The 21,482-nt window shown below is 36.6% G+C and overlaps 1 long non-coding RNA gene across 2 annotated transcripts in view; it reads right to left on the bottom strand.

The window, feature by feature from the left end:
- LOC147347610 (uncharacterized) overlaps nt 1–21,482 on the bottom strand; it is a 462,458-nt gene that overhangs the window by 196,136 nt on the left and 244,840 nt on the right. Inside the window, exon 3 of one of the 2 annotated variants that reach the window (XR_015152344.1) lies at nt 17,554–17,887. The exons of the other annotated variant lie outside the window; for it this stretch is intronic. This is a non-coding gene — a long non-coding RNA (uncharacterized LOC147347610). Of the gene's footprint in view, nt 1–17,553; nt 17,888–21,482 lie in introns of those variants that run through there. 2 annotated transcript variants of the gene reach the window in all.

Here is a 21,482-nt window from a genome sequence, read left to right as displayed (position 1 = left end):
GAGCTGAGCACTGAAGAATTGATGCTATTGAACTGTAGTGCTGGAGAAGACTCTTGAGAGTTCCTTGGACTGCAAGGAGATCCAACCAATCCATTCTAAAGGAGAACAGTCCTGGCTGTTCATTGGAAGGACTGATGCTGAAGCTGAAACTCCAATACTTTGGCCACCTCGTGCAAAGAGTTGACTCATTGGAAAAGACTGTGATGCTGGGAGGGATTGGGGGCAGGAGAAGGGGACGACAGAGGCTGAGATGGCTGGATGGCATCACCAACTCGATAGACATGACTTTGAGTAAACTCCGGGAGTTGGTGATGGACAGGGGGCCTGGCGTGCTGCGATTCATGGGGTCGCAAAGAGTCGGACACGACTGAGCGACTAAACTGATTGACTGACTAAAACTATTCATTTAAAATAATGTAGTGGTGAAACTCTGGAAATTAGAATTCTCTCTGAACCATAATCAGTTGGTGGTTATGGTTTATTGGTGGTGGTGGTAGTGGTAATTGTTTGCATGGTAATTTTTGTGTATGAATTCTGCAAAGCCTTCATTCTTTATCTTGTGCACTCACTGAAGTCTTTTCTCAGTTAGTTTAATGATCAGTTAATTTATGGACAGAGCTCTTCCTAAATAACTTTAATCAATAAATCTTACATTCTCTTCTATATTTTCCATCCACTTCTTAATATTTCAATCTAAGTATTTTCTTAAACTTAGTTTCCTTTTCATGCACAATCTCTTCAGCTATATCTAATGTGCTATCAAGCTTACCCACTGTGTTTTTAATTTCTATTTTATTTTCAGTTCTGTAATTTTTATATTTTTCTATTCAAATATATTACTTTTATTTTAGATACTATTTTTTCTGCTATATTTCTCAGCCAAGTCTTTTATCTAAGCCTAAGAGGCAATGGAAACTGTTCAAGAACTCTGGCTCTCAGCTGCTTTTCTCATAATTAGCAAATACTCCCAGTAAAAACACAACCCCAGCTATAATACTCAAGTTGCTGAGTTACCATCCCCTATGAATCTTGGCCTGGAAACTCACTTTTGTCAAGAGGTATCTTGATGAGGGTGAAAGAGAAGAGTGAAAACTGAGATCATGGCATCAAGTCCCACCACCTCATGGCAAATAGATGGGGGAAAAGTGGAAGCAATGGCAGATTTTACTTTCTTGGTCTCCAAAATCACTGCAGATGGTGACTGAAGCCATGAAATTAAAAGACGCTTACTCCTTGGAAGAAAAGCTATGACAAACCTAGACAGAGCATTAAAAACCAGAGTGATGTCACTTTGTTGATAAAGGTCCATGTATTTAAAGCTATGGTTTTTCCAGTAGTCCTGTACTGATGTGAGAGTTGGATCATAAAGAAGACTGAGTGCCGAAGAACTGATGCTTTTTTTTTTTGTCAATTTCTTTTTTTTTTAATTTTACTTTATTTTTAAACTTTACAATATTGTATTAGTTTTGCCAAATATCGAAATGAATCCACCACTGTGTTCCCCATCCTGAACCCTCCTCCCTCCTCCCTCCCCATACCGTCCCTCTGGGTTGTCCCAGTGCACCAGCCCCAAGCATCCAGTATCGTGCATCGAACCTGGACTGGCGACTCGTTTCATACATGATATTATATATGTTTCAATGCCATTCTCCCAAATCTCCCCACCCTCTCCCTCTCCCACAGAGTTCCATAAGACTGATCTATACATCAGTGTCTCTTTTGCTGTCTCGTACACAGGGTTATGCTCTTGAAATGTGGTGCTGGAGAAGACTCTTGAGAGTCCCTCAGACTGCAAGGAGATCAAACCAGTCAACCCTAAAGGAAATCAATCCTGAATATTCGTTGGAAGGACTGATACTGAAGCTGAAGCTCCATTACTTTGGCCACCTAATGTGAAGAGCTGATTCACTGGAAAAGACCCTGATGCTGGGAAAGATTGACAGTAAAAGAAGAAGGGGTGGCAGAGGATAAGATGGTTAGATAGCATCACCAACTCAATGGACATGAATTTGAGTGAACTCCAGGAGATAGTGGAGAAGAGAGGAGTCTGGTGTGCTGCTGTCCATGGGGTCACAAAGTGTCAGACACAGCTTAGCAACTGAACAACAACAATGTGTTGTGTGCTAAGTTGCTTCAGTTGTGTCCCACTCTTTGTGAACCTATGGACTATAGCCTGCCAGGTTCCTCTGTCCCAGGCAAGAATTCTCCAGGCAAGAATACTGGAATGGATTGCCATGCTCTCCTCCAGGGTATCTTCCCAACCCAGGGATTGAACCACCATCTCTTACATCTCCTGCACTGGCAGACAGCTTCTTCACCACTAGCTCCACCTGGGAGGCCCCGAACTAAAACAATGACAGTATTTTAATGTCAATAATTATATTTCTGGGCTTTAATCCTAGGGCAATAACTTGAATATGGATAGGTTTACATATAAAGATGTTTAAAGTAAAATAGTTTTAATAGAAAATGTTTGGAGAAAAGTGTTCAAAAAAAAAAAGAAAGAAAGAAAAGTGTTCAATAATTTTGAAATGTCATAGTGTCATTATTAATGACATTTTTCAAAACATTTTATAACCTAACAAAGTGTTCATAATGTAATATCAAATAAATTTTCTGGAAAAATATAACTACTTCCTCAAATAAAAGTATTTATTTGTAACATCTTACAAAACAGAAGAAAGAAAATATCTTCAAAGATATGAGAATAGAGGTAACTTTAAATTTCCTCTTTATACTTTCCTAAAATTTCTGCACTAAAAATTTAGTAGAGAACCATAAGTTAAATTCAGTTTAAACTTAATCTAAAAAAGACGACTAATTTTTCAGTGTGTTTAACATAAGAGTAATTTGTCTTCCTCTTCCTTTCTCCAATATAGTTGTGATCTTATTTTTTCCTTTTCTCTCACCTGTGCTACTGTGCTATTTGTTTTCAGGGCTGTCGGATTGTTACAACATTTTTTTTAGAGGTACATCTTATATCTTTTCATATATCTAAGTACAGTCACAAGGATGAACTCATGATGAGTTTTTAAGCTCTGGGAAAGGTTACAAGCGCTTCATCTTCTGGGTCATGACAACTGACAGCCTATAGTGCATTCTAATGAAAGTGATGACAAACGTCTGGCATACTCTCAATGTAGACTTAGTCTTCCGACATCGTTTACATATACCAATGATATCTGAATATGAGCTCTTTACAGAATTATTAAAATTAATAGTTGGGTAATGGAATAATAATTGAGACCTACTCTTTTTTAAAAGTTTTATCTAGACAACATCTATAAATATTGTCGTCACTCTCTTTTACCATATTCTGATGTTTTGGCAAAGTATCATTCACTATCATTCTTTCTTATAGAAGCACTTTTCTTTGTTCATTACATTATTAATGTAATGACTTCTTGTTGGCAAGCTAAATAATTAATCTTCTATGAATAGATCTGATTTAATTTAAACATGCTAATCTTTTTGCACCTTTCAAGTATGCGATGAGACATCACCTAACAGATAATTAGTTTTAGCAGCTCCATATTATGTCTCACAAATGATGGGAAAACACTGACTGTGTATCAGCCAGAAGATGTTTCAAAGATTGTGCTGTAAAGAGAAAGTATGTCAAGTCATATGGCATAGCTATATTTGGGCAAAGGAGAATCTAAATGTTGAGCAAATTTACGAACTAGAAACTAAGACTTAAACATTAATGCCAGGGTTCTTTAATTTTGAAACAAGATGGACTATTTAATAAACATGGCTTGGTGCAAGACAAGTTGTACATTAAGCAAATTATTTCTTTGGTTAGTGTGTTCTGCTTTCATTTGGGAAAAAACTTCAGATCAGAGAAGCAAAACATGTTGCAGAAGGGACATTTCTAAGTAAAGTGTCTTGCTGATGAGCTAAAATTGAGGATGGTAAGGCAAATGCTACAGATCTAGCCAATGCAGACAGCACTGGAAAATTCAAGGTTGTAAGTACTGCAGGAAGTTAAGCAAGTCAGGAACAGGTTTTGAAAGACCGGTTCATTTGCTGCAGTACTCCACCTAGAGAAAAATGAAGCAGTGGATCCAATAATTTGGATGAAGACCGGGAAGCTGCTAGGCTGTATCAGAACTAGGTACAGAACTGAGTTCAACCACAAGAGAAAAACTGAAGTACCAGATCAAGTAAATTCTGTGTAGAGTAGAAATAGAAGTAGGATCATTATCTCAGAGACAATGCCATTTTATAAACAGGAAGAAGGAGTTTAGACAGAAAAGTAGTACTGTATCTCAAAGATTATATAGACACATATGACTCAGTTATAACACAAGAATTTTCTGGTCTGTTGACACTAAATCCAATTCCAGCACTTCTGAATGGTAGTTCACATATTAGAAAAAGAACATATTCAATATTTGATAGAGAGGGGAGAAATGGTGAACTTAGAATGGGTGCAAGCAATTACTACTTGAGCCAGGCAAAGAAAGTAGACATGGGTGTAACCTGAAGCCAGGTTTCTACACATCTGTATATAAAGAAGCAAGTGTGAAAATCACTTATGATAGAAATAATGGCTTTTCCCTTAGTTATGTATTCCCATCAAAACCTCTTTCCTATTTCCTATCAGAACCCTTCAAATTATTCTGCACGGAGAGATGGCCACCTCTTCATACATAAAAGCTTCTGGTGGCACACGTGTCCTGGGCGGAGATGTACCAACATAGTCCAAAGAGACTGAATTTTCTCCCATCATTAGGAGAGTGCTGTCTCTCCTATTGCTGAATTCATGGGTCCAAGAATCAGGGGATGGAAGTGGCTCCTCTCATACTCACACCTAAAACCCATTCACAGAGTTTCTGATTCCTCTCCATGCAATTCTGAATTCTTCTGCTTTGGTTGTGTTTTTCCAGCAAGGCAATGCACTCTCTGTGGGACAGCAAGAAGGCTTCTAACAAATTGAGAGTGAAAGCTGTTATCTGGTCATTTCAGTTCTAAAAGCCACTAAACCTACCTACAGACAAAAAGCGTGCTTTATATTACTGGTTAGGATGATTGACCTAATGAGCAAGGAAATTAGGCAAGAGAACTATACACAGAAGCCAAGGTTTCCTTGGGTATCTCTTAGTAGTTTTATGTCCAAGAGTAAAAGTAAATGGAGGATCACAACAACTTCTTTTTCCAAAAAAAGAACACCTCCTGAGGATTCAGACCCTCCAGAAATGAAATCGGGATCATCCATCTAAGTAACAGAACACCAATTGGCTGAGGTCTTTGGCTGATGGGGAAGAAAGCATAAAATGAGCGGTGGAATAAAGAAAGCTGTGGGGCACATTCTAAGGCCTTGTCATCAGATAGGGAAATGACGTTGCACCACACCAGCCATGTATGGTTTATTCCTTGCTTTCTACACTCCCATGCATTACTAATAACTGTCTGATATTTCAAGGAATTGATGTGAACATGTCCTCTATGGTTAAACACTAAGGTTTCCTCTGATCATTCACTTATAAACACTTCTGTATTAGACATGTTTGTATATAAAACCAAATCTGATCATATTCATGATTAATTCCTAGGATATATAGGAAACAGACATAATTGCTGGATATGAAAATTTTATACTCTGAGTAGATATTTAAAATATTTTCTTAAATATTATAGGAATTCAGACTCACCCAGAGGTACTTACATATCCCATCTTTATCAACACTGAATACAATCTTTTATTAAGAACATCTATATTGTTTCCATAAGCAAAGAGCTGTATTACGTAGCTGTATTGATTAGTTGATGTTTAATTATATAGGCTGAAACTTGTCAGTGAACTTTCATTTATATCTTTTGTTAAGTTTAGTGATGTTTTTAGTATTTGCTAAACAACTATAAAAGATATTTACATAACATTGTTATAAACCCTCTTATCAAGTCATTGTAAATAGTTTCCATGATTTTATTTGCCTTCTGTCTCTTTGTTACTTCATTTATAAAAGTTTTCATTTTATGTAGCTAAATATATCTTTTCTTTTGAAATTAACTTTCTTCTTATTCAAGAAGTAGTAGCCTGACTCCTTCAACAAAGGATAAAAAGTTATGGACCTATGACTGTTTCATGTTGAGATTTGACAGAAAACAGCAAAATTCTGTAAAGCAATTATCCTTCAACAAAAAATAAATTAATAAATAAAAAAAGTTATGGATGTTCAGAAAAATAGATTTTTTCTTTCATAGCATCTATTACTTTATCCATTTTATACTTACATGTACACATTTTATCTCCTTTATTAGCCTGAAGTCCTTGAAACTTGAATCTATGCTTTATTTTTTTCTAAATATCTCCAAAACATATAAAGAGCTCAATAAATGTGTTGTTAAATGAAAAAATATGAATTAATAAACACATACTTTATCAGCTTTACAGAGGCTTTTCAAAAGACCTCAAGGCAATGCACATTCATTTATTAATTCTAATATATTCCTTCTTGCTTGTTTATATTTGGATAACTATATTCTATTTCTTGTATACATCAGAAAAAAATAATTTTGAGCTAAGAATTGACATTATACCTAAATATTTCAAAAGCAAATTTAAAATAACAAGGACGTTTCTTGCATGAAGACATTTACTATAATTTATCATCTCATGAATTTGGTCTCTTCAACTTATTTATTTATGATATGCAAGATTCTTTGTAAGCATTTCATGAGGAAATTCTGTTTTGTGCACTCACAGTGTGTGGTTGAAATATTCCATAAAATAAACCAAGGGAATCACCTCAACTGCAAGTCATTAGGCTATATTTCAAGGAGGAGCAAGTAACCCTCTTCACCTTTTGGAAATTCACCCTCGATTAGGCTATGCATGGTCAAAGTGAGATTAATTCTCAATTAAAATTAATGCATTAAATTGTGAAGAATGTAGGATATGCTTCTGGAGTTACAGTTGGGATTATAATCAATATTATGTCGATTTCCTTTTTTAAAAAAAACCTTCATGTCTTTGATAAATATCAACATTTTTTGGAAAGAAGAAAATCAAGTAATCACAGTGATTACTGTCTTCATGTTAGTATTCTGGGGCTTTAGGAGCTGGAGAGGAGTAATTATTATGTGAATTCTTTCATGCTGATTATAACAGCTCTTAATACCATTCTCAAGGGGCTACAAAAAGTCACATTTTTAGATGAAAGAGCACTGTGGGTGAGGATTCTTAAAAGAACTGATGTCATTTTGCTTACAAGTCAACAGTCCCAGTGTTTTATATGAAGAATGGTTGACTCTAGGGAGGGGCAGGAGGTGATACTTCCAGTAACAAATAGATTTCATTTAGATTAAAGGGCTGAAATGCCTCATTCTTTTCTGAATATTTCCATATATCTGCATCATAAGCTTCAGGGGCCTTATCTTCCCAACAAATGCCCTAACTTAAAACATAGTTAAAAAGAAAAATAAAATAAGGCCTTTCTGATCTCAGTCATTCATATTTGCCTTTCCTTTATGCTTACCATAAAGCTTTCTCTTTCCCCATCTTAGTCTTGAGTTGGAAGTTCAAGATATTAAGCCATCTTTCTCTTTTATAGGTTCTTCAATGCCACCAAAACCATCCATTCTATACCATAACCTAAATTTGTAAGCATTACACTATATTATATTCCATTATTTATATCTCAATACCTTTTCCACCATTCAGTATCCAAGGCCCCTCCATTTAATGAATTACTCCCCTAAAAGGGAGGTTTACATTCCTTATCATTCATTTGCACTTATCCAGGCTTTCTCAGCAATCCCACGTAGCTCTACTCATAAGGACTCTGTTCCAGGAACTTTTTCTTCCAGAAAAAGAACAGAACAAACCAATCTGTGCTATTTATTTTTTATTACCAAAAGATGCATGTTCCCTAATAAAATTTCTAGCCGCATACTGATCTAGGAGCATTCTCTCAATGGAAACGGTCTTTATTTTGTACTTGTATCTTTCTGACATAGAAATACATTGTAAGAAGATTTTAATATCACTGATTTATTATTCCCCTCTGCCGGCCAGTGAGGTTTTCTATTTTCAGCCAAACAATCTGTACAGCGTTTCATCTACAAATCTTTGCACATGTGCAAAGATACAACAAACAAAGCACAGGGGAGAATAGTGACAGAAAAATGGCCTTCACAAAGCTATTTTATGTCTCCCCAAATGTGAGGGAGGTAAAAAAACTAAAATACAAAGTGTTAGCTATGAGGTTAAAGAGATGCTTCATATTATAAAATAGATACAGGCTTGTTGTGCAACGAACCTTTAATCCATTTTTTAAAATAAAAATATAAGTGTTTATACATTTCAAGAAAATTTAATCCCTCATATAAAATGCTATGCTTTAATAGGGAATGAGGAGATAAAAAAACAAGTATTTTTCCTTTGTCATCAATACGTGGATATGGCAGATCTTGAAGTTAGCTATTTATCCAGGTTTGGACGGTAATATAGTCATCGAAATAAGATAATGAACAATTAACAAATATTTCTTTATTGTCTTCTACATACCAGACATTTTGTTAGCTGCTGGAGCTATAGCATGTAACAAGACAGATTAGATCTCATAATCCATGGAGATGGAGCTCATAAAGCTTTCAGTAGGGAAGACAGATAAAGAATAAAGAAAGAAGGAAGCAAGTAAATAATTGAGATAATTCGAGATAGCGATGTAGGTTATTAAGACAAAAAACAGAATAAGATAATGACAGAAATGGTGGGCAAGGTTATGGTAGTCTTGTAAGTCCATACTCAAGAAAAGATTTTCAGAAACAGCTGATATAGAACTTAACTACTCATGAAGTGAAGTAAAAGTGATAGTCACTCAGCCATGTCCGATTTTTTGCAACCCAGTAGACTACAGCCCACCAGGCTTCTCTGTCTATGGGATTCTCCAGGCAACAACACTGGAGTGGGTAGCCATTCCCTTCTCCAGGGGATCTTCCCCACCCAAGGATCGAACCCAGGTATCCTGCATTGCAGGTGGATTCTTTACCATCTGAGCAACCAGGGAAGCCCAACTACTCCATAAACAACCATAAAAATTGAACAATATACATAAAACAATAGTTTGCAGGCACTGAGCAGGACTAAGATTTTTAAGAGAAGGGATGTGCAGGAGATGATTCCCAAGTCTCAATCACCCAGTTTTCTTCCTGAGGGCAAAGAGAGCTATTCTCAGTCAGTGGAAGAAACATGGATCAGAGTCAGGGGCTGCCATGCAGCTGAGACTTGAAGGTTAGGATATTAGAGGTTAAGAGCTTCAGAAAAGGGTGCATTCATATCAGCACACAAATTTCTATGGTGTCTAAGACCACCATCCTAGCTGCACACAAGCAGGACCACAGGCTAACTGGACCAGCAGAGAACGGCCGCTGGTTACCTGAAGAATCAGCTCAGTGACTTCCGATGCTAGACAGAGCCTGGGGAAAGCTGACGTTCAGACTCAGCCAGCTTGGAGAGATGTTCATACACACCTGTGCCTTTGGCCAAGAATCCACACTAAAACCATCAAGACTAACCCTAGAAATAAAGATAGAGACTTTAATTCATGGGAGATTAATTGTTTTACCAGTTTCTTCTATTATTCTTGACATTACTGTGAAACTAAAGAAGTCACTCCCTAATAAATGATAATATGAATATTCATCTATTTACTTTCCATCTAGGAAAAAATGTTATTGCTTTTGTGTTTAAAATCTTTGGTATTTTAAGAAAATCTACTACAACAAAAAGTAAAATGTTATATGAATCTTAGGATTCATAGGAAATACACTTATTTTTAACTTTTTAGTGACTCTTAAGTGTTTACTAGTCAATGGTAAAAATATACCACCTTTAAGAAATAAGGGGTTGATAGGAATATGAAAACCTGCATTGACTCAAGGAATGGTAAGTAAATAGACAGAAGTCTCCTGTGTAGTTATGATTAGGGTATATGGAGAGAGAGGGATGAATTAATTTACAGTTGCATTCTTCTGCTGTTCATTTGGCTCTGTATATCACTTACACTAAATGTATTCTAAACTATGATGACTATTGGATCATTGATTAGGAAGATAATGTCTTAAGACAAGAAGATGCAACAATTTTCATTTGTTTAATCATGACTGCCCTTCAACAAATCACTCATATTCATTATTTATAGGCTTCTTTCTTAGAAAACCATTTCCATCTATCAGCTCCTAAAGGTCTACTGAAATGCTTATGAGAACACAGTAAAACAAGACCATTAAAATACCACTGAAAATCAAGAATAATAAGTGATATGTAATTAATTTATTAACATTAATAAATGATAAATCAATAAAAATATTTCTAAAACAAATGGAGCAGGACAGAAAGAAACTTAAACAAAGTAGGTCACAATGCATACCCACCTAGTTCTTTATGAAAGAGAGTTGGTAAAGAGGTGGAAAACTCTTTATGACTCAGAAAGCTGGGGTCTAAACAAAGGAGAGGGCTTCCCTGGTGGTTCAACAGTAAAGAATCCACCTGCCAATGCAGGAGACAAGAGTTTGATCCCTGGGTCAGGAAATCCATTGGAGGAGGAAATAGCAACCCACTCCAGTATTCTTGCCTGGGAAAGCCCATGGACAGAAGAGCCTGGTGGGTTACAGTCCATGGGGCTGCAGAAGATTGGATATGGCTAAGCAACTAAACCACCACAGCAATGCAATGGAGAACACCTTCCTGAACTTAGGAAAGACCTATAAACATAGAGTAGAAATTCTTGCTCCAGATAATTAGCTATCTCTCAGATAAATGCTTGAAATATAGAAAAATAGATGTAGATTTAGAATCCAGAAAAAAATGGGTATAGAAAAATACTACAAGCAAATAAAAATAAAAGTGTCTACAAATGGTTGAACAATTTCTATAGAGTTTTCAGAGGAAGGATTGAGATGAGTAAACTGTAAATCCACACAGTGTGTAAAGGAATGAAGATATTTTCAGGATTGAGAAAGTATTAACCTGCAAAAAGTTTTAAAACTGAATATGTACTCTGATTTTGAAAGGAAAGAATTGCATCCAAACAGGGGATGTTAGAGTATGAAAGGACAGTGAGCACAGAAACCTGTTAAACAACAAGTTAAGTCAAAATAATTATTTATTATAGTGATAAAATGAAATGAAAATATAAAAAAATGACTTCTCAAAAATAAAACTTGTTACATAAAATATTTAAGAGTATCAATCTGAATTTTAAAACTTATATCAAAAGTAAAATAATATGAATGGGAAAGGGCAAAAAAGCAAATGATATTCCTTGCTCTAAATAGTGAGGACTTAAAAACATATATTTTATTCTTGACTGAGAAAAATGTAGATTAAAGGAGGCTTTTAAGGATAGAAAATAGATTTTCCACAACATTGGGAAAAAAATTGAAACAGGGTTTATAAAAAGCAAAAAAGAATTAAGAAAATACTACAAAATAGCAATAAAATGACCTAACATGAAGAACTAGGTGGCTATGCATTGTGACCTACTTTGTTTAAGTTTCTTCCTGCCCTGCTCCATTTGTTTTAGAAATATTTTTATTGATTAATCATTTATTAATGTTAATAAATTAATTACATATTACTTATTATTCTTGATTTTCAGTGGTATTTTAACTGTCTTGTTTTTACTGTATTTTCATAAACATTTCAGTGGACCTTTAGAAGCTGATAGGTGGAAATGATTTTCTAAGAAAGAAGCCTATAAATAATGAATATGAGTGATTTGTTGATTTGGACTTGGCTAGAATAAATATAAAATTATATATAAAAAGATAAAAATAAATATAAATAAGATGATGAAAGATGAAATTAAAATAAATTTTAATTTAGCAAAAATTTGAATAAAAACCAAAAGAGAATTTTCCCAATTTATGGTTCAAAAAGGTTAAATTCACTATTGGGGAGTCCCTGACCAGGTCTTTGGACTGCAAGGAGATCCAACCAGTCCATCCTAAAGGAAATCAGTCCTGAATATTCATTGGAAGGACAGATGCTGAAGCTGAAACTCCAATACTTTGGCCACCTGATGTGAAGAACTGACTTCCTGGAAAAGACCCTGATGCTGGGAAAGATTGAAGGCAGGAGGAGATGGGGATGACAGAGGATGAGATGGCTGGATGGCATCACTAACTCAATGGATGTGAGTTTGAGTAAACTCCTGGAGTTGGTGATGGACAGGTTGGCCTGGCGTGCTGCAGTCCATTGGGTTGCAAGGAGTCGGGCACGACTGAGCGACTGAACTGAACTGAACTGAACTGACCAGGTCTAGATCCAGTGCAGACACTGATTAAACTTTTAAGTACAGAGTTTCACACACTTTCCCATACAGTGTTTGAATTGATACCAGTTTGGTTCCTCTGAAAATTTCTGTATTAGAATTAAAACAAATTAAGATAATGACTATGCACAAAAAATATCATATCAAGATAAACATTTTCACACATAGTTTGAAATTTTAAAGTTCTATGAGAAGTGGAATTCACCCATTTAGGGATTCTTGGCAAGGCAGAGCATTCTAAAAATGGAAAACGTGATGTTTTAGGTAGATGTTAAAAGGCTTTTCTTACAAGGAAATGGCTGCCTACAACAGTCCACAGAGCTATGACTTTTGTACAAACAGTATATTCCAGAAGAAAAGAGGAATAGAAATTTTTCAGAGCCATTTTAGGCAGTTTAGACTCTTTAGTCCTCCAAGTGTAAAGCATATTAACAAAGCAATACTGATGCTTATATTCTTACCAAACCTCAGCGGTTTTGGTGATAAAACTATGATGCCAGACTTCATAGTTGTCAACCTCTTATTTTCAAGGGAGACAAATACTGTTTACTTGACAGCTCTTTTGAAAATACTGTTATGTTCTTTTTTCAAAGGGAAAAAGCAATTTTGAATGTTGCTGTTTAACCAATTGTACTTAGATTCATTGGGCTTGGCTAGAATATTACAGAGACAATAGTTCTTGCCATGCGAATCACAACTGCGTGTGCCATCTGTCAATAACAATTACTCTGACAAAATCCTGCCTGTAATACACATTTTTGATACCTGTTGACATGACACCCAGAAGCACATTTTAAAAGAAATCAAAACGAAGTATGGTTGCCAGCATTTTTACTGTTACGGTCATAGCTGCCTGAAAAATATAACAAGTAACTATTGTGTAGAAGTAATTTTGATCTACATAATAGAAGGAAGATTTTTTTAGACTCAAGTTAACGTTCATTAAGATCACTGAAAGAAGTATCACTAACTTTAATCTCTAACCAGAGCGTCTCCATCATCGCTCACAACACTAAAAGAAATGTATTCTCTTAATTTTTTACTAAAGCTTAGAAAAATTAATGTCCCAAAGTCACACAGTTAGCAAAGCTCTAAGTCAAGGCAGGAAAACTCAATGTCTAAGTGAACTCTCAGGCTATATAAGCTTGAACGCAGTGCTAGGCTTCCTTCCTTCCTTATATACTGATATCTACTAGTTTGAATATTTTAGAATTTTTTTTAAAACTACAGTATCTTAAAGTAAACCTTAAAAATATGTTTCATTCCACTCTACTTGTGTCAACTATACTGTTGCTGTTGTTCAGTCGCCCAGTCAAGTCGGACTCTTTGTGACCCCATGGACTGCAGCCCGACAGGCCTCCCTGTCCATCACTAACTCCCAGAGTTTGCCCAAGCTCCTGCTCATTGCATCAGTGATGCCGTCCAGCCAACTCATCCTCTGATGCCCTCTTCTCCTCTGACTAATATAGTCAACTATACTCGTTTATAGCAAATATTTAGAGTTCTCTTTTGTTTTAACTGTAGAATTTTAGAATTAGAATAAATTTGCAAGACTACCTCAACTATCTCTATTTTCACTAAAAAGAAAAATGAAGCCATAAAAATTTGAGATTTAAATTAGTCACTTAAGTAGTCTGTGATAGAGACAAAGAGAGGACCAGAATCTATTTCTTATGAATCCTGCCCAGCCCTTTCTCCATTAGTTGATGGTGAATATTAGAAAAAGTTCTTATTCTTGAATTTCTGCAGTCTGTGTATGATTAACACTTGCTTTCTATAAAAGTAAGCATAAACTTAAACATTCCTCTTTTTTTTTTTTTTTTTTTGCTTTCTATTAACATGGGCGATGTAGTATTCAGCTGTCTATGTTGATACCTTTATGCTTCAGTCAAATTACCAACATGCCAATTATCTCTGTGTAGCTTTTCTCTTTAAGCATGTTCTCCTACAACAAAAACAAGAAAACAATAATTCTCTATGCTATAACTTATTTTAGGTGGTGTTTACTTTCCCATTAATATTTTTTAAAAAAGAAAGAAAACATACAATATATAAAAAGGTTAGCTGTGATTGTCTTCCTGTGAGAACTTTTACCTCATGAGTATACCAAGAAGGGACTTCCCTGGTGGCTCAGAAGGTAAAGTGTCTGCTTACAATGCGGGAGACCTGGGTTCAATCCCTGGGTCAGGAAGATCTCCTGGAGAAGGAAATGGCAACCTACTCAGTATTCTTACCTGGAAAATCCCATGGGCAGTAGAACCTGGTAGGCTATACAGTCCATGGGGTCACAAAGAGTTGGACATGACTGAGCACCTTCACTTTCACTTTTCATACTAAGAACGGGGCTTCCCAGGTAGCGCTAGTAGTAAAGAACCCACCTGCCAATGCAGGAGATGTAGGAGACATGGGTTCCATCCCTGGGTGGGGAAGATCCCCTGGAGGAGGGCATGGCAACCCACTCCAGTATTCTTGCCTGGAGAAGCTCATGGACAGAGGAGCCTGGTGGGCTACAGTCCACAGGATCGCGAAGAGTCAGACACAACTGAAGTGACTTAGTACACACACACACACACACACTGAGAAGGCTGAAAGCAGGTATTAATACTAGAAGACAAATCAAATCGTGTGGAAAGCCATTCTTTCAGTAAGCACAAGAACAATTTTTAGCGAAAGTATAAATACAAACTATGTACTTTTACATACTTTCATTATGAAATCATTTTCTTTGGTAATGCAAAGTTTAGTATTGATATAATTGGTGGTGGTTGTGCTTAGTCACTAAGCTGTTTCCAACTCTTGCAACCCCATGGACTGTAGCCTGAGAGGCTCCTCTGTTCATGTGATTGCCCAGGCAAGAATACTGGCAGTCTTCAAAGTATCTTAAAAGATTTTATTTGTAAAGTCTTTACAGTGAAGCATGAAGTCTAAGGAGGTAGAAAGTTACTGTAAAGATCATTATTTATTAAAAGGTGTATCTAAAGAAGCTGGAAAGATGTTCTGTTAGCTTCTGGTCAGTGAACTTAATCAGGTGGTCTCCAGACTCAGTTGCTTCTGGAATAACTAGTGTTAAAAAATGGTGAAGTCCCATTCAGGCTTGCCTCTCTTTGCTGTCATTTAGCAGTAAACCCAGGGCAAAGGTGCCATTGTTAAAGTTTTATGTGAAATAAGATCTTCCTATTATAGAACTCCAGGCATTGAATAAGATTTATGAAAAATCTTAATGCCTCCCTTGCAGAAATTGGGGAAACTTGGCTCCAGTTTTGTCTCTACCATTTTATACAGGAAACTTTAGGTTTATTTTTATTACTTTCTAAAATCCCTTCACCTGTAGCATGGATAAAAATATTGCTAACATTCTTCAAAAGATTGTCGTGAGAATAAAATCTGATAGCAGCTATAAAAGTACTTTATAAAGTGTAGAATACAGAAGTATTAGTTTTTATCCTCTAAACACTAATGGTAGAAATAGTAAATGGTATAACCTATACAGAAGTGGTTTTAAATATGAAGCAAGTGCCTTAAACATGCACCATGTCCTTTGATTTAACAATACCACTTCTAAGATTCTAAAGAAATAAAGATATGGCAATAGATATTCATGTATGGCCATTACAGTAAATTTGCTGATAATAAATAGAAAAAACAAACAAGGAAGTAGATAAACTTGGAAATAATCTAAATTGCTGAAAAAAAAAGATAATGCCTAATTATTAATCCATCTAGTGATTAAAAAATAACATCCTTGAAAATTAATGATACTATCAAATGTGCATAAAATAATAGGTGAAAAAGCAAAATAGGAAACTGGATGTACAAGACTATTAAATATGCAGTATGTTGCTGCTGCTAAGTTGCTTCAATCGTGTCCAACTCTGTGCTACCCCATGACAGCAGCCCACCAGGCTTCCCCGTCCCTGGGATTCTCCAGGCAAGAACACTGGAGTGGGTTGCCATTTCCTTCTCCAGTGCATGAAAGCAAAAAGTGAAAGTGAAGTCGCTCAGTCCTGTCCGACTCTTCACGACCCCATGGACTGCAGCCTACCAGGCTCCTCCATCCATGGATTTTCCAGGCAAGAGTACTGGAGTGGGGTGCCATTGCCTTCTCCAAAATATGCAGTATAGTTATACACATATGTGTGTGCATGACTTCATGTGTGTGTGCAGCTGTATGTGTATGTGTGTTGACAAAGATTCTTTGTTTGATCAAACTGGAGTCACTCTCCCGAACCTTCTTCTAGGCCCACTTCCTTGCAAAATCTAGTTTTAGCAAGAACTCTGAGTACTTTAACCAGAATCCCTTACACTCAATATTTGATCTCCCTTAAAATCTAACTGGGTTCCTCAATCTTCAACATCCTCCAAGTGATGGTTAATCATCCTGACTGGTCTTCAGCAAAAAGAATTCTATTAGGTAAGTTTAATCAGAATTCTCTTCATACTTGATGTTTCCTCTTAGTAATTTTCCACTGATCCCCAGCCTGATACCTGGCTATATGTTCCCACCCACCCAGGTAGTACTCGGAACTAAGCCCAATTCAATGCTAAATCTTTTGCTCTATTGTAATAATCCAGATATGGGGATTTTTCTGATGGTGTGTATGTGAAGGAAATAAGCAAAATAGGAGCAGTTTCCCTGCTTTGGAAAAATTCCTTTAGCTGTATCACCAAGCTGTGGTGAAAGATTCAAGTAAGACATGGCTGGCCCAAACACGAGATTCAACTTTTAAGGATTCGTGGTTTAAAGTTATTCCTCTGAGATTGTTTTCCTCTTATCCTATCATCCCACTGTTACCTAGCTCATGTGCAAAAAGACAGCTGGTGGCAGGCCTCTGCAAATGCATTTCTCCCCATCTAGGCCCCTAGGACTTACCCTGTCTTCAGATTACAAGGATATTCTTTGGTAGAATCCCTGGAGGTATGGAAATGAGAAATTAAAAAAACAAAACAAAACAGAAATCTCTGAACTGATGCTGGGAAGAAAGGCCCTTCTTGAAATTCTGGAGCCAGAAAACAGTAAGATAATATGTATGCTTTGTGTATTTCAGAGGTTTACATAGTAAATGAAACACTGCTCAATGACTGGCATGTATAGCTTTGCATTCAGACATCAGTCTTCAGTCTCTGATTTTAAAGAATTGTCAAGGTCTTACTGCTTTCTGGGGAAGAACAGAATTACCCTAAAACTCAACAAAAGGAATTCACCTATGAATATGGAATCTTTCACATATTTGACAACCTAAGATTTCTTTTAAAATGACACAGGAAAAAGTTACCCTCAAAGTGACTTTTATGTTTATTTGATTGTAGTTGCAAAAAGAAAAGGCACATGTTCATCACTCATCCCCTCAGAGACACCTTCACTTGTTTAGGCCTCTCAGGACTCTTCCCATGATACCATGTGGAGATGCTAAGTGAGAGCAGCTTTTGCAGAGGGTGTACTTCGTAGAGACAGACGACAGAGAGCAGCCCGGGCAGATGCACTAAGGCCATAAATCAATGGAGAGGTTCTGTGTCCATGCACGGAGACTTAAACTTCTTTCTTCAGTTCATGAACTCATTGATACCAAACTTTATCACAGCCAAAAGCAAATCAGATGGAGATACTAGAAAAAAGTTAAAAAGTGATAATAAGGCTCTCAGTGGGAAATACTAGATTCCATCTCTAATGACAGTAAGTATGTAGGTACTTGAGAGGATGAACATGTAAAGGGTTCCCAGATTTTAGAAGTGAAAGTTCACTACTACTTCAGAAACTTTAGTCACATCTGATTGAGAACATTCTGCACATGCAGCTAAATACTCTTCAAGTAGTTACAAGAAGCCTAATCCTCAAGGAAGAGTTCCTTTCCTTGGATGCTTACTAGGTGACTGAAACCAATGAAGCAATTTGCAACAGAGAAAATAAATTCAGCGCTGAAGAAACAAACTGCAATCCCTCCATCATCACAGCTTACTTCCCCATCAGAACATTATTGTTGGTATTATTATGGAATCCTACTTTAGATAATATCTGATTGTAGTTTATCTGATTGAAATATAGAGCACTGATTATAATGTACAGATTTCCAAAACCACATAGGTAATTATAGGCCTGCATAACAAACTCTGTTCTTTATCCCTTCCAAAGGAAGTTTCATTATCCCCGTATTATCTTGCACACAGAAAGAATTTCCTGAAGGTGACCTTTTTATAGGTGGTAACCATAGTAACCGATTTCCAGCCGCTAACATTCTGACACCACTTGCACACTGCAAATGTTATGGGGATGCTGAGGATTGATGTTTTGTGTTGCCCTCCAGAGACAAAAACTGCATAAATAGTTACCAATTTGAGAGGAAAGATGTTATAAGAAATTTAAAGCCATATTTCTCTGCTCTCTTGCTAATCAGACAGCAATCCATTTTTCCCAAGATCTCTGCAATGCTCTCACTTAGAGACTATCAAAGTATAAATAAAAGGTGTGGATCTTTAGGAAATGTGAGGGGAAAAAAATTTAAGTATTCCTTACTTTGCTCTTAAATAGGACATTCAGTAGATAAAGGAGGGAGAAACAAACACTCCTTTGGGAACCTATTCTATTTTAAAGTACCTCCTGGAGTCCCCATGAGCTATAATGGGAGTCATACGCTCTCATCAATGGAAACTGGGTTGGCTGCGTAACCCTAGGAAACTGCAGCTTCAGCACTTGATCCCAAGAGTTAGAAAATGTTCAAGGCAGTAGGAAAGTTAGAAGGTACATCTGCCAATTAGAAGCCAGCCAAGAAAATGCCAGAAAGGAGAGAGGAAGTGACTGGTACATAGAGGCCAAATGAAAATTCAGACACTCTTGATGCATGAGTCGTGAGAAAACAGCTTTAATATTTAAGCAAGCACACACTGTACAGACTCTGCTTCCCTCTAAAAAAAAAAAAAAAAAATGAGTTCACTTATATGGCTTGTTTCTCTCTTTGGGGAGAAATTTGTTTTTATGTTTTCAATAAATACGTTCACCTCTGGGTTTGTTCTCTAAGATATAAGAAAAGTAATTCTTCTCATTTCTTTTGTATGAAACATTTATTGATGTCAAGTAAGTTTTAAATTGAGTAAAGGCTGTGTCTTAAAAATTCAGTTGTTATTCAAATTTTTGGTGCCTCTATACTTCTTCCATTGTCTTATTCATTGTTTGCACTATTTTAATTAATATATTTGTCCATGCATTGTCTTCTTTATCTTTTTAAAAAAATTTTGATATGATTCACATTTTATGTACGGTCATTTATCAAGCTACATTTGCTTTCTAATCATTGATCACTATTGTATCCTACAGACTCTTAGTTCTATCTCACTCTTTTATTTGGCTCCTGTCCAGTCAATGTTTCTCAAAATTTGAGTCATCTGGGAATCCATCTAAAGGAAAAAAATAGGGGGAAAGGCAGCCACTGAGATCCTTCTCAGTATACATCCTTCTCAACCTAACCCTCAAGTATTAATATAACGTGTCTCTAGTTGACTAATTATCACTTTCTAAACATCCTCATATCCTGCCCCTGTGCCTTTGCACAGGTCTACCCCATGCCTAGTTTGGAGAATTTTGAGCATTACTTTACTAGCGTGTGAGATGAGTGCAATTGTGCGGTAGTTTGAGCATTCTTTGACATTGCCTTTCTTTGGGATTGGAATGAAAACTGACCTTTTCCAGTCCTGTGGCCACTGCTGAGTTTTCCAAATTTGCTGGCATATTGAGTGTAGCACTTTCACAGCATCATCTTTCAGGATTTGGAATAGCTCAACTGGAACTCCATCACCTCTACTAGCTTTGTTCGTAGTGATGCTTTCTAAGGCCCACTTGACTTCACATTCCAGGATGTATGGCTCTAGGTCAGTGATCACACCATCATGATTATCTGGGTCATGCAGATCTTTTTTGTACAGTTTTTCTGTGTATTCTTGCCATCTCTTCTTAATATCTTCTGCTTCTGTTAGGTCCATACCATTTCTGTCCTTTATCGAGCTCATCTTTGCATGAAATGTTCCTTTGGCATCTCTGATTTTCTTGAAGAGATCCCTAGTCTTTCCCATTCTGTTGTTTTCCTCTATTTCTTTGCATTGATCACTGAAGAAGGCTTTCTTATCTCTTCTTGCTATTCTTTGGAACTCTGCATTCAGATGTTTATATCTTTCCTTTTCTCCTTTGCTTTTCACTTCTCTTCTTTTCACAGCTATTTGTAAGGCCTCCCCAGACAGCTTTTTTTTTTTTTTTTTTTGCTTTTTTGCATTTCTTTTCTATGGGAATGGGGTCACAAAGAGTCGGACACGACTGAGCGACTGATCTGATCTGATCTGATCTGACCCCATGCCTGGAGTGTCTTCCCCCATTTCCTCCTATTCATAGTCTACTCTCATTTTAAGATCCCTCCCCAATATCTCCTCCTTCATGAATTCCTTCCAACTGAGTTGGATTTCTCTCCTCCTTGAGTTCTCTCTCCCTTTATTTTTATTTTATGGTACTTTCATATTCTGGAGTTTTATATTTATTATGTTCTTATCTCACAAGTTTCTTGCACAGGGAGCTATGATATTCTTGCATCACCTTCTTTTAATATCTTAAAAGTATATGTATAAATAAACTCAGAGTTACTCAATGGAACAGAATTTGTTTTTGTCCTTTATGTTGCTTCTCTTATTCTAATTTCTAGTATCCTTGGGCCATGTGCTTTTTCAGTTCAGTTCAGTCGCTCAGTCATGTCCAACTCTTTGCAACCCCATGAATCGCAGCACGCCAGGCCTCCCTGTCCATCACCAACTCCCGGAGTCTACCCGAACCCATGTCCATTGAGTCAGTGATGCCATCCAGCCATCCCATCCTCTGTTACTTTAAAACTGCTATATCCCTACTTCAAATCCCCAGTGTCTTCTTCAGGCACTTTTGATGATTCCACTCCACAAAACTTTCAGGTGTTTTGTTGTTCTTGTTCATTTGTCTAATAGTTCTTCTCTCAGTTTCCTAAAATATCTTGTGTATTGGCCAAATTAATGTCATTTCTGTCATTCTTTTTCAGAAACCCCGACATAATCTTCATTTCTGTCCCACTAATATGTCTTATTAAACACTTCCCTCCCTGTGAGTTGGTGTCCACCTGCCACCACCCATGTTCCCTCCTGCCTTAAGTATGAGTCTCCTGCTCCTCTTTCATTTGCCTTCCCTTTGAGCCTTCCAGT

This window comes from Bos grunniens, chromosome 23 (assembly GCF_055505025.1).
Source record: "Bos grunniens cultivar Pamir isolate PY7600 chromosome 23, Bosgru_T2T1.0, whole genome shotgun sequence".
In the NCBI taxonomy this organism is placed as follows: Eukaryota; Metazoa; Chordata; class Mammalia; order Artiodactyla; family Bovidae; genus Bos; species Bos grunniens.
The sequence above is the reverse complement of the archived record's forward strand: the minus strand, read 5'-3'. Positions and strand labels throughout refer to the sequence as shown.